Below are 14,561 nucleotides of genomic sequence, written 5' to 3'. Positions count from 1 at the left end.
ACAACAGTCAACCTAGAGCAAGACTGAAAGACTAAGTTTATTATTGGTCAAAAGTGAAACTTTCAACCAATAAATCCACTAGAATACAAGGCAGGATTGTACTTACAGTAGTGCCGGGAGCTGTGAGTCTAGTGATTACTGTTTGGACCGGAGCCCCACACGTCACCTTTTGGTGGGGGGGGGGGAAGAAGGAGGGGAAGGGATAGCGGGAGCTAGACTGACCCTACCTTAACAAGCAGCCACCAGTCAAACTATCACTTTCGGGGTGGGGGAAAAAAGGCGGGAATAGCGGGAGCTTGACTTACCCTACCTTAACAAGTAGCCGGCAATGAAAGTATTGTTACTATATACTCCCTCTCTACTCCTATCTATTGAACTTTTCCCTCACACTCCCCCATACCAAGACTTATAGTCAAGGAGTATAAGAAGAATAGGCAAGGAAAAAGTTCTAACATATGGAAGTCGCGTAAGGCAAGAAATCTTCTACTGACTGTCACAACTTAACCAGTCAGAGAAATAATTGGATGAACCATTGATATACACAATATGGAACTTAAAAGCCTGGAGTGCCAATGTCCACCTCAAGAGGTGACTGTTGGTTCCCTTAAAAGTTTCTAGGTATATCAAAGGTTCGTAGTCTGTTTCTAAAATGAATTCTTTTCCCAGCAAATAAAATTTAAGTTTGGAGATTCCCCACACAAGGGCCAAACATTCCTTTTCTATCGTGGAGTATCTCGTTTCTGCGGGAAGGAGTTTCCGGCTTAGGAAGCATACAGGGAAGGGAGTACCATCATGGTATTGTAGTAGCACCGCACCTAAGCCAGTATTGGAGGCATCAGTTCTTAAACAAAATGTTTTATTAATATCTGGAATCTTAAGTATAGGGTCTTTCGAAAAGATACTTTTAATCTCATTAAACTTTTCCCCGAGCTACGTCGGAAAGTTCAAAAGGTTCCTTCACAGACTTTTTAAGATAGTCGGATAAGATGCCTGTAAGATCAGTAAGGTTCGGGATAAACCGTGCATAAAAATTTACAGAACCAAGAAAGCTACGCATGAGCTTCTTGGTTTTGGGGAATTTAAATTCTAATAGAGCTTTGATCTTACTGGGGAGAGGCTGCAGAGAGTTATTAGAAAGTATCAGTCCAAGATATCTAATCTTGTTATACCCAAGGAAGCATTTCTTCGGCTTGGCAGTGAGGCCATGTGAGCGTAACCTACGCAAAACTGATGTTAATGTTTGGATATGTTCGCCCCACGTGGATGTCATTACGTAAATGTTATCAAAATAAACTGAAACATTTGGCATATCACCCAAGACCTTTCTCATCAGTCTCACGTAGGTAGCACAGGCAGTTACCAAACCGAAGGGCATAGTTCTATATTGCATCAGTCCTTGGTGTTTAGGAAAAGCGGTGTACTGCTTAGAAGAAGGATCTAACATTACTTGATGATATGCCTGCGCAATATCAATCTCTGAAAAGAAGGAAGAGTCATAAAATTTGTGTAGACTGCTATCTATTAAGGGCATAGGCTCAGCATCCCACCGAGTTATAGCATTAAGGCCTCTGAAGTCAATAGCAAGTCTATATGAATTATCCTCCTTCATAACCATGACTACTGGTGAACAATATGAAGATACTGAAGGTTCAATGATCTTTAGTTTTAATAATTTGTCTACCTCTCGGTCAAATGCATCCCTAAGGTGAACTGGAACTGGGTATAATTTTCGTTTGATAGGATTGTCCGTCACTAAGTCAATCTTATGGACTACCGTGGAGGTAACACCTGGAATATCAGTAAAGACGTCTGAAATGTTACTCACACATTGAAGTAGTTCATGTCTCTTATGGTCATCCAAAGATTCATTAATATTAATGTTGGTTGAGTCCGAGTGGTCAAGAGTCACCAAGTCATGTAGTTCTTCATCATAGTCTAAGTTAGAGGTGTCAATTACGCACACCTTACATTCTTCAGTTGTTGTATCAGGTTCGTGTGGAAAAACTAAGTCAAAGTTATTAAGGCAGTTAACCGAATTTCTTCGGTAATATTTCTTAAGGATGTTGATATGATAAAGCTTAGGTTTCCCCTTGACTTCTCTATGAGGTAGTCAACTTTCCCACAAATTTTTAATACTTTATATGGACCTTTCCATGCTACTAATAATTTATTTGACTTGATAGGCAAAAGTACAAGAACTTCATCTCCTACTTTAAAACTTCTCCTCTGACTTTTGGAATCAAAATAGGTTTTGTACTGGTCCATTGACAAGCTCAGGTTTTTCGAAACTATGTCAGAGGTCTCCTCAAGTTTGGATCTAAGGTCAAGGAGAAACTGGTAAGAAGACTGAACCTCAGCACTCATCTCCTCATTAGTCCATAAGTCATGAAGGATGGACAATAGTCCTCTGGCCTGTCTACCATAGAGAAGTTCAAAAGGTGAAAACCCCAAAGAGTCACTGGGAACTTCCCTCATGGCAAACAAAGCACAGGGTAGGTAACGATGCCACTCCTTAGGTTTAAGGGAGCAAAGTTTCCTTAAAATTTACTTTAGAATCGAATGCTGGCGCTCAATCCTCCCATTACAGCAGGGATGATAGGGTGTGGTGAAGAGAGGCTTCACTCCTAGAAGTTGGTATAGATGTTGCATTAAGTCAGATGTGAATTGTGTCCCACGGTCAGACAAAATTTCTCTAGGGATGCCCACTCTGGAGAAGATGGACAAAAGGGCTTCAGCCACCTCTGTAGTGGTTATGGTCTTTAAGGGTATGGCTTCAGGGAAACTCGAAGAATAATCAACTAATGTTAATATATATCTATGTCCCCCAGATGAAAGTGGAGATAAAGGACCAACGATGTCAATAGCTACTCTTTCAAAAGGTACCGTAAAGACTGGCATTTTGACCATAGGTACTCGCCTGGTACCTCGGGAGGATGACAGTTGGCAAACTTTACACGATCTACAATAGGTAGTGACATCTGAGGACATTTTTGGCCAAAAATAGGTTTCCCTAATTTTATTTAAGGTTTTACGGTGCGAGAAATGTCCGGCCACTGGCAGGTCATGAGCCATTTTAAGAACAGTCTCTCTACATTGACTTGGAACAACTAAGAGGGAATAGTCTGTCTCATCTGAATTTAATTTGAATACTGACTTGTACAAGATACCTTTTATATATTCAAATTTAAATGAAAAGTTTTTCCTTTGGATAACTTGATTTTGTTTAGTGGCATTATGGCAATTCTGAAGAGAAGGGCAATTACGTTGTAAATTGACAAAGGAGTCCTTCGATATATCTAAAGGCTTAAAGTCATGAAAAACCAAAGGATGGATAGTAGGAGAAGCCTGGGCTTTGGTCCGAGCCCTAGTCAAGACATTTATGGTATCGGAGGTGATATCTTCACTTTCATCTAACAAGTAAACCGGTGATCCTACTACCTCGCTTTCGAGAGTATCATCACTGGTTTTTAATCCCACATGAATCTCACGAGACACTGTCTCATCTGAACTTTCGAGGGGCTTCTCTGACTCTACAGGAAGAGGATCTGAAACACTTATGTCCATCTTTGGTGATGAAAGGTCAACCTCAGAAGGAAGAATGGCACCTTTTACATTACCTATTAGTACAGAGCAAGAAGTGATGGGAGCTAGTACGGTTTCAGACCAACCTGTGAACCATTTAGACCTAATGTAACAACGGATGGTAGGAAAAGTATCCGTACGGCCCAAGTAGTCTGAAAGTATAGCAGAGGAATGAGTTTCTTTAAGGTTAGGGAACAGCTTATCAGAAATGACTATACATGTGCATCCAGTGTCTCATAAAATAGTAGATACATTAAGTCCATTAACTGTTCCTGAACAGAAGGGTGCTTGGTCATTACAGTCTTTAAAACATCTTCCAACTTTTTGGACCTTCTTAGAAGGACAATCTGGACGTTTATGTCCCTTAACACCACACAAATGACAAACAGGAATAAAAGAAGTCATTTTACTTTCCATTAGAGGCTTTGATTTCTTAAGGTCTGATGAACCCTTGCCCTTAGGGTTCGATCCCTTTAGGTCTTTATAGGAATTGGGAGCCTCAGCATACAGGTCAGCAGCCTCACCAACTTCCTCAGCTTTAATCAGATTACGTTCTCTGATGAATGTTCGAATCTGATGGGGAAGAGCTGTCAGGAACTGGTCAGCAACCATGAAGTCTCTAAGAGATTCATAACTGTGATCAATTCCTGAACTCTCTATCCAAAAGTCGAACAAACGAAAGAGTGTTACCTGTAACTGCTGAAAGTTCTGGCCAGGCTGTTAGGTGGCATACCTGAAATCTTTCCTGTAAGAATTAGTGGTTTTTTGATATGCTTTAAGGATTGCCTTCTTCAGTAGGTTATAATTACATATATCCTGCGACAAAGTTGCATAGATATTCAAGGCTGTACCAGAAAATAACATTCCTAACCTGGTAGCCCAGGTGTCAGCAGGCCATTCACAGAGGGTAGCGGTATTTTCAAACCTGATAATGTATGAAGTTATGTCTTCCCCCTCTGTGAAGGGAGGTAAATTAGGTGTTGGAATATGTGCACTGACTGCACGTTGTTCCATTACTCCTTCCTCTAATTGTTGTTGTGTAAAAGTTAACTTTTTATTCTCTAATTCAAGGCGAGATTTTTCGAGCTCGCAATCCTTTTCTCTCTCTATTAACTCAAGTTCTCTAGCTTTTTCCTCAACTTCTCTATCCTTTGATCTTTCCTCAAGTTCTCTTAATTTAACCTGTTCCTCACGTATCTTAGCTTGTTCCTCACGTATTTTAGCTTGTTCCTCACATTCCCTATCCTTTCCTCTTTCCTCAAGTTCTCTTAATATAACTTGTTCTTCACGTACTCTAGCTCTCTCCTCACGATCAAGTCTATCACGCTCCTTTTTGTCTTCTCTCTCTCTTTCTAACTGTATTTCTTGGATTTCTCTCTCAATTCTCTCTCTCTCCTTTTTCTCTTCTCTTTCAAGGTTCTCTTTCTCCTTTTTCTCTTCTCTTTCGATTCTCTCTCTCTCCTTTTCTTCTTCTCTTTCCCTTTCTGTCTCTCTTCTCTATCAATTCTCTCTCTTTCAAGTCTTTCCTGGATCTTAGCACTAATGAAAGATTCTAAATTTTTCCCTGTTATTCCTAACTTACTTCCAGCATTCATCCAAAACTGGTATTCATCCATACTTTGCAAGAATAACTTAAACTATCAGGGGAAATGAAACGGGTATTAAAGAAAACGAAGGGTTCAATTCCTGCTCCGCTCAAACTGTAAATAAACCAGAGGGCTCGATCCCTGCTTCAATTAAACAATATGTATTAATTAAAACGAAGGGTTCTATGCCGGCTCCGAGCAAACAGTAAGTAGAATGGGGTCACTTGACCATCCAATCTTCTCACCAACAAATCAAGAGTGTCCTATGACAGTTCCCTCGATATAATAAAGAGCTCAATGAAACAAATTGTCACTGGAAAATCTCGGGTCCCTAGAGTCTAATCCTCCAAAGTGTTTCAAGCTCACACAAAAATAGATGACAGAATTAACTAGTATTCCTGCATTGACTTGACCTACAATAAATTGAGACTATAACAATCACCAAATCTTTTAAATACCTGTACTGTAGTCCTACCATAGAGAATGATTACTCATGGCTGGTGGTAACCGTCTGTGGTATGCAGCATTGAAGTTCCAATGGTAGATTCAAGATGGAGTTGAATCTTGATTCAGTAGAGTTGATCCTGGCAAGGTCGCCACTTGTGAAGGCTTACTCAGCCCAGTAACAACTTCAGACAGTATTACCAAGGCTGGCTCCTCCTCAGGAAAATTAGTGAATAGAAAAAGAAATAATAACAGACAAACATAAACACTTTATTATATAGAAAATATAAAACACTTAAATATGAAATATTAATCCTACATTAAAGAAAATGAAAAATGAAAAATATAAATGATAACTGAATTCAACGCTAAGATATATATAGGGGTGTCTGGTGTTGGTGACACTGAGTGTTGAAATCGTAGCCGTTGCCGATGATGGGGGGGGAGGGTCGCAGGTGTTGGTTACAACCCACTGGCTAGTTCTTCACAGTATAGCCTTGAGTATTCTATCCCGATGACAGGAAAGCAGGTTCTTTACCGCTGCAATGATGAGGGGTTACGTCCTGCAATTTCATACACGTGCACAGGTAATTAAATCCAAAAAGGGGAAGTCTCAGGACGTTAGTCCATCTCCATCAGCTCTGCTCGTTGATTGGCAGGTGACCTTCTCTGTCATCCAAGCTGGAAAGATAGACAGGTTACCCACTGCTTAAGAAATCACTCTCCATGATAAGTACAATACTTAAAAGATGTGGTGATTATTACAACAGTCAACCTAGAGCAAGACTGAAAGGACTAAGTTTATTATTGGTCAAAAGTGAAGCTTTCAACCAATAAATCCACTAGAATACAAGGCAGGCATGTACTTACAGTAGTGGTGGGAGCTGTGAGTCTAGTGATTACTGTTTGGACCGGAGCACCACACGTCACCTTTCGGGGGGGGGGGAGAAGGAGGGGAAGGGATAGCGGGAGCTAGACTGACCCTACCTTAACAAGCATCCAGCAGTCAAACTATCACTTTCGGGGTGGGGGAAAAAAGGCGGGAATAGCGGGAGCTTGACTTACCCTACCTTAACAAGTAGCTGGCAATGAAACTATCACTTTCGGGGAGGGGAAAAAAGGCAGGAATAACGGGAGCTTGACTTACCCTACCTTAACAAGTAGCCGGCAATGAAACTTTTGTTACTATATACTCCCTCTCTACTCCTATCTATTGAACTTTTCCCTCACAGAGATCACTTCAGCATTTTCCATTACATTAGCCTTATAGATAAGGCCTGGCAGGGAGTGACTTCCAGGACGATGAACTCTGCTTGGAGAAAATTGTGGCCAGACTGTGTCCTCAACAAAGATTTTGATGGGTTTGAGGCTGACCCTGACAACCCTATGCCAGTTGTGCAATCTATTGTGGTGTTGCAGAATTCCATGGGGTTGGATGTGAGTGGCCAGGATGTGGAAGAGTTGGTGAAGGACCACAATCAAGAACTAACCATTGATGAGCTGCAAGAGCTTCATCTGCAACAGCAACAGACCACAGCTCAGAAAAAACCATACCACGGGCGGGATTGAACCCGCGGTCAGAGAGTCTCAAAACTCCAGACTGTCGCGTTAGCCACTGGACCAGCTAGCCACAATAAGATTCGTCCAACTAGGTATATTTCTACACCATAGGAAGGTTAGCATAGGCAACCACTGTGACCACAAATGCAAGTTTTTACAGACGAATCTCCAGCTAGCATGGCCGTATGAACTCTAGCTCAAGTCCCCTCAATGCTGTCAACCTGACTCACGAAATCGTAATGACACGATTGCAAACAAACCATACCACGAGTGGGATTGAACCTGCTGTCAGAGAGTCTCAAAACTCCACACCGTCGCGTTAGCCACTGGACCAGCTAGCCACAATAAGATTCGTCCAACTAGGTATATTTCTACACCATAGGAAGGTTAGCATAGGCACCAGTGTGACCACAAATGCAAGTGTTTACAGACAAATCTCCAGCTAGCGTAGCCATGATGAACTCTAGCTCAATGCTGTCAACATGACTGGAGATTCGTCTGTAAAAACTTGCATTTGTGGTCACAGTGGTGCCTATGCTAACCTTCCTATGGTGTAGAAATATACCTAGTCGGACAAATCTTATTGTGGCTAGCTGGTCCAGTGGCTAACACAATGATCTGGAGTTTTGAGACTCTCTGACCGCGGGTTTAATCCCGCCCGTGGTATGGTTTGTTTGCAATCGTGTCATTACGATTTCGTGAGTCATGTTCACAGCTCAGAAAACTGCTTCAGAAGAGGAGGAAGAGAGATGGAAGAAGGTGCCTTCTTCAGAGATTAAGGAGATTTGTGCAATGTGGAGTTGGGTGCATTCATTTGTGAAGGAACATCACCCTGAGAAAGCTGTTGCAATCCATGCTGGCAACTTTTACAATGACAGTGCCATGTCCCATTTTAGGCAAATCTTAAAGAGATGCTAGAAACAGACCTATCTGGAGAGATATTCTGTGCAACAGGGGTCAAGTGACTCTCAAGCTGGTCCTAGTGGCATTAAAAAACAAAGAAGGGAAGTGACCCCAGATAAGGACTTGGTACCTAGAGTTTTTATGGAGGGGGATTTCCCTTCCAAAGAATAACCTCTCTTCCCTCTCCCTTCCTCCCTGTCTTCCATCCACCAACAATAGTCTTCAATAAAACTAAGTGTCATGTTGAATGTTCTTTCTTTTGTGCATGTAAATCTATCATTAAGGTAAAAAAAAAATTTTTTTGTTAATACTCCTAGGTGTCTGGAACGGATTAATTGGATTTACATTATTTCTTATGGGAAAAATGGTTTCAGTTTTCAATGGTCTCTTTGGAATGGAGTAAACACAAGAACTGAGGGTCCACTGTACTTGCTAGTCATGCTTATTATGCCTTATATCTACAAGCATAGTATAGCACTTCGTCTGGATTTTTTGGGTTATCTTAGGTAATTTACACCTAGGTAATTTATCCTAGGTAATTTACACCTAACTGTATTTATGTGTACCAGTGAGATAGAGACAGACAGAGACAGAGAAAGAGACACAGACAGATGCAGATACAGAGATAGAAACAGAAAGACAGAAGGAGACACAGACAGCCAAAGCAAATCAGCCAACCAACCAGCCAGCCAGCCGGCCACCCAACAAGCCAGCCTGCCGAATATGCATTACACATGTTCCAGAATTGTTTCTCTTTACTTAGGGCATATGTTATAGAACATTCAGGCAGGATGACACTACCAGTGGTATCAAAATTGAAAGGATGTTGTGAAGGAAAAGTTCAATAGATAGGAGTAGCGAGGGAGTATATAGTAACAATACTTTCATTGCCGGCTACTTCTTAACCCTTTGACTGTTTCAGGGCCCTCTCTGAAACTGTCATTCTATGTCGCCAAATATTCGAAAAAAAAAATTATTTTTTCTTATGAAAATGTTAGGAATATTTTTACTAGTGTTTTAAGCCTAAAAAAAAATTTTTGCCATCAGTACTTACCGAGATATAGAGCCGCAAAGTTTGCAGAAATTGACGTGCGTACGGCAACAGCGGCGACTGCCGCCCACCCGGTATTCTTTTATTTACTCTAATTCAAAGGTTTCTTGCATTTTTCAATATTTTTCTTTTCCAGGTAACTTATGTGGCCTGTGAGACCAATGTAAGGTGCATTGTTCAAATATACACTCATTATTTACAACACAATAACAGAACAAACTTTATCACTATTAGTTTGTGTATACACTTTGTTTACACAAACAAACAATACAAAACAATGTTTATTACTATTGTTCCATAATATATATACATATGTACAGTCACTAACCACGTTCCTAGAACTGCTGCAGCTTGTGGAACTCTTTGAAACATGGGTATATGCAGAGGGGCACTTCACACTCCTCACACATAAAACGAGTGTCTCTGCGTGTTTGTGGGCGTTTTGTGGTATGCATACATACATAACACCTCTTATGAGCATTTTTCTTGGCAGTAGTAGGAGGCAGTTGTATGGGGTAGTGATCACCAGGCCTCAAACGAGATGACGTCTGTGGGCGCTGGTCTATTGCAGGAGTTGCTCCTTTGTACTTTGCAATTATTTGTCTGATTACTGACAGGCAAAATTCACCATATTTTGGTGTTTTGTTGGTCTTCAACTTGTATATGTTATAAGCATTTAGCATAGAGATATCAACAAGATGGAAAAAAAGTTTGATATACCACTTATAACTCTTGCGTACACAGTCTGCAAACCCAATCTGCATGTCACATTTGTCCACTAAGCGCATATTGAGGTTGTAGTCCATGACAGCTGCAGGCTTTAGAATGGGTTCATTGGTCTCTCTGTTGTCCCTGCCACTGGGTACCATTTCGTTTGTGTGAACTGATGTCAACAATGTGACATCACGTTTGTCATGCCACCGAAATGCCATGATGTCATTGGCAGCAAAGGCTTGCACCTCACCTCTGCGAGTGCCAGCGTCGAACCTTGGCATATGTTTGCGATTACCACGCACTGTGCCACACACGTCTGTCAAGTTCACTCGCAAGAAATCACTGAGTAAGGGGCTTGTGTACCAGTTATCAGTAAATAACATATGCCCCTTACCAAGATATGGTTCCATCATTGTTCGAACCACATCACCAGAGATACCCAATAACTTCATGGTATCTCTCAAAGTATTACTGCCAGTGTACACAATAATATCTAAAACAAGACCACTTCTGCAATCACACAGTACAAATAGCTTTATACCAAAGCGTTTCCTCTTGCTTGGTATATATTGCTTGAATGAGAGTCTTCCTTTGAATAAAATCAAGGACTCATCAATAACAAGCTTCCTGAAGGGATAAAAATACATGCAGCACTTTCTTATCTTATATAACCTGTCGCTTCTGTCAGGCCTGGTTTTGTCTGAAAAGTGTAACATACGCAACAGTATCAGGAAACGACTGACACCTATAATGTCACTAAAACCTGGAGTTGAAATCAGGCGATCTGTTGTCCAGTATGTGGTGACAGTGTGCTTATACACATGTGGCATAAGCATTATTGTGGCAAAAAACAGGTACATCTCTGCCACAGTTGTCTCCTTCCACTTGTGTAGCCGTGATTTTGGTGAGAGAATTGTATTTGCCATGGTGTATTCACAGTATGTGTTGGTTTCCCTGACAATGATGTCCATCAGGGGTTCATCGAAGAATAACTCAAAGCAGTCCAGTTCACTGGCATTGTTCCCAAGTGGACAAGATGGCTTTATTCCACTTTGTGTTTCATCAAAGTCATGGGGACTGGGAACAAACTCGTCACCGTCCTGCCAATCCCAGATGCGGTCTGCTGGTGGGGTCTGGATATTGTACCGTGGTTGTGGCTGTGGTTGTGGCTGTGCAGGTTGTGGTGGTGCAGGTTGTGGCAGTGTGGGGTAGGGTGAGGCTGGTTGGTCTGCTGAGTCAGCCGCGTGGCTAGTAGCGTGGCCCGGTGATGGTGCCACATGGGCCGTGCCACCCTCACTATCACCACCACTGCCTCCTCCCTCACTGTCACCATTCATACCCATCGTTACAATATCGTCATCTTCACTATCAGGTCGTGGTGTTGGGCCACGGGATGTGCTCCCAGAGTTTCTCCTTCCCCTTGGAACAACATATGAAACACTACCAGACCGCATGCTACGTCGTACATACTGGCGCTTCACTGGGGAATATTCACTCTCACTGTCACTAGAACTGCTTTCAATGACTTTGAAATCACTATCACTATCACTATCACTATCACTATCACTGCTATCATCAGGGTGTTGTACACGACCAAATAAGTTTCCTCTTTCGTCCTGGTACAGGCGAACGTGAACGTGAACAAGCCGGCACAGCACCAGAGGTCGAAGGTTGTGGGTCATCTGGGTTTTCGTCACTATTTACGTTATCCTGGGCACTTTTTTCGGTAACACTCACTTGAAAACCCTTGAATTCACTGTCACTGACACTTTCATCGCTGTTAGAGCTATCACTTGGGAACAAAAGACCTCCAATCCGCCGAGGAGTAAGGAACTTCTTACCGAGAGGCATGGTGAAAATGGACTGACAACATGGCGTTCCCACAACGCACCGCTAGGTCCCAGATTTTTTTCACAGGGTGCACACCGACCACTGAGACCCATTCTCTCCCGTGTAGGCCTATCAGGCCTTTTATTTATTTATTTATTTATTTATTTATTTATTTATAATTTGAGCACACTTACAGAGGTACAAAAAAAAAATACAGATAAGAGCAGCATGCCAAAGCCACTTATACTATGCATAGCATTACGGGCTGGCTTAAAATTAACTTAAGATTAACTAAGCAATGATGAAATCAGTGAAAAACATTAATGTAAACTGATTACTATAAAGCACAAGTGAGTATTACAAAGACAGGTCATATGGTTGCATGCGTTGTTGTAAATTCAGTAGAATGGAGTATTCTGTTAGGTAGTGAATTTAAAAAATAATAAAGTTAGATTGGGTTTTAGGTTTAACATTTATGTGATATAATTGTGAGAAACATTTAAGATATACAATTTATAAGGTTCAGTTATTCAGTATTTATTTGGTTTTGGGTGAGTAAGTGATCTTTGAGAAGAGACTTGAATTTATAAACAGGTAGTGTTTCTTTTATATTAACAGGTAATGAATTCCAGATTTTAGGGCCTTTTATGTGCATTGAGTTTTTGCATAGCGTGAGATGGACACGAGGAATATCAAAGAGTGATCTGTGCCTTGTGTTATGGTCATGTGTTCTGTTGAGGTTGGCAAGGAGATGTTTGAGGGGAGGGTTAATATCAGAGTTGAGTGTTCTATGTATGTAATAGGTGCAGTAATAAGTATGGATGTTTTGTATGGTGAGTAGGTTGAGTGTATTGAATATTGGTGGAGTGTGCTGCCTGTAGTGAGAATTTGTTATCATTCTAACTGCAGCCTTTTGTTGGGTAATTAGTGGTCTGAGATGGTTACTTGTTGTTGAGCCCCATGCACAAATTCCATAGGTGAGATAGGGGTAAATAAGAGAGTGATATAGGGCCAGGAGGGCTGACTGTGGAGCATAGTACCGTATCTTCGATAGTATGCCTACAGTCTTGGAAATTTTCTTAGAAATTTGTTGTATATGTGTATGAAATTTGAGTCTATTATCAAGGTGGATTCCTAAGAATTTTCCCTCTGTTAGCTTTGTGATAGGTGATCCGTTTATCATTATGTTAAGAGGGACATCTGTAGCTCTGTTACCAAACTGAATGAAGTAGGTTTTGTCAATGTTTAGTGTAAGTTTGTTAGTACTCATCCAGGTAGATATTTTCTGTAATTCGGTATTTACAGTATTGGCTAGCGTGACTGGGCTCGGGTGGGAGAAGACGTATGTTGTGTCATCAGCAAATAGTGTGGGTTTGAGTAATTGAGAAGCATTTGGTAGGTCATTTATGTATAGGAGAAAGAGAAGAGGGCCAAGGACACTTCCCTGTGGGACACCAACTGTAATTGGTTGTGCAGAAGAGTTTGCCCCATTTGCGTACACATATTGGCTTCTGTTGCTGAGGTATGACTTGAGGTAGTTGAGGGAGTGCCCTCTTATACCATAGTGTGATAATTTTACGTGGAGCAAGTCATGGTCAACTGTATCAAAAGCTTTACGTAAGTCAATGAAGATCCCCAGTGGGACTTCTTTTTTCTCTATTGCAGTGTATATATGTTCTAGCATGTGTATAATAGCATCATTAGTATTTTTATTAGGCCTGAATCCAAATTGGCAGGGGTTGAGTATGTTTTGGGAGATAAGGTAGGAGTAGATTCGTTTATGAATTAATTTTTCGAAGATTTTTGAGAGAGGGTGTAAGTTGGATATTGGCCTATAGTTATTCAACTCTGTTTGGTCTCCTCCTTTGTGGATCGGGGTGACCCTTGTTATTTTGAGTACTGTAGGGAAGGTGGAGGATTCAATGGATTTGTTAAAGAGTGTTGCAATGATTGGTGATAGCACTTGTGACACTTTTTTGTATATAAAGGGTGGTAAGGTATTTAAATCTCCTGCCTTGTTTTTTAGTGCGTTGATAATAAGGGAGACTTCGTATGGGTTAGTCGGAGCTAGGAACAGTGTGTTCGGGTAGTTGCCGGTGAGGTAGTCATTTGGTGGGGTATCTGAGCTTGGGATTTTATTGGCAAGGTTTTGTCCTATAGTGGAGAAGAAATCATTGAGTCTGTTTGCTGTTTCTGTTGGTGGGAGTTGGGGTTCATCTGATTTTGCTAATTTTATTTCGCTATTTCGTGATATCTTTTTTGTTCCCAGAATTTCTGATAGGGTTTTCCAGGTCTTTTTTATATCACCTCGTAAGTTGGATAATCTGTTCTCATAATACAATTTTTTTGCCCTTCTTATCAGGCTGGTTAGGATTGACGAGTAACGTTTTGTTTGGTCTCTGGTTATGTGACCCATTCTGTACTGTTTTTCATATTGGTGTTTTGTATTTATGGATTTGAGAATGCTGGGTGTTAGCCAGGGACTGTTCAGTCTCTTAGCTGTCATCTGCTTAGTTTTTTTAGGGCAGTGCTTGTTATAGAGGTATTGAGTCTTTTTTAGAAAATTATTAATACATTCGTCAATATCTGTATTGATTTCTAGCTCAGTGTGCCAATCAATGTTTGCTAATGCTGTTGTGAAGTTATTAATGGCTGCCTCATTGTGAAGTCTGAAGGTGACTTTAGTAGTGTCTTGGGGTAATTTACCAAGAGTTGTTATGAGGAAAGTAGGGTAGTGGTCTGTGGTATTATCTGTAATTATGCCTGATTTTAAAGGGGATATGGTGTTGGTCCAGATGTGGTCAAGTAGGGAAACACTAGTCTCTGTAACTCTTGTAGGTTTTGTTACTGTTGGTAGCAACATACAGTTACTCATTGTGTTTGTGAATTCA

At 41.0% G+C, this 14,561-nt stretch overlaps 1 protein-coding gene across 1 annotated transcript in view; it reads right to left on the bottom strand.

Annotated features, from left to right (window-relative positions):
* Positions 1-14,561, bottom strand: part of LOC128699781 (KICSTOR complex protein SZT2) — an 807,931-nt gene that overhangs the window by 780,110 nt on the left and 13,260 nt on the right.

The sequence above is a fragment of the Cherax quadricarinatus genome, chromosome 81 (assembly GCF_038502225.1).
Source record: "Cherax quadricarinatus isolate ZL_2023a chromosome 81, ASM3850222v1, whole genome shotgun sequence".
Classification (NCBI taxonomy): Eukaryota; Metazoa; Arthropoda; class Malacostraca; order Decapoda; family Parastacidae; genus Cherax; species Cherax quadricarinatus.
The sequence above is the reverse complement of the archived record's forward strand: the minus strand, read 5'-3'. Positions and strand labels throughout refer to the sequence as shown.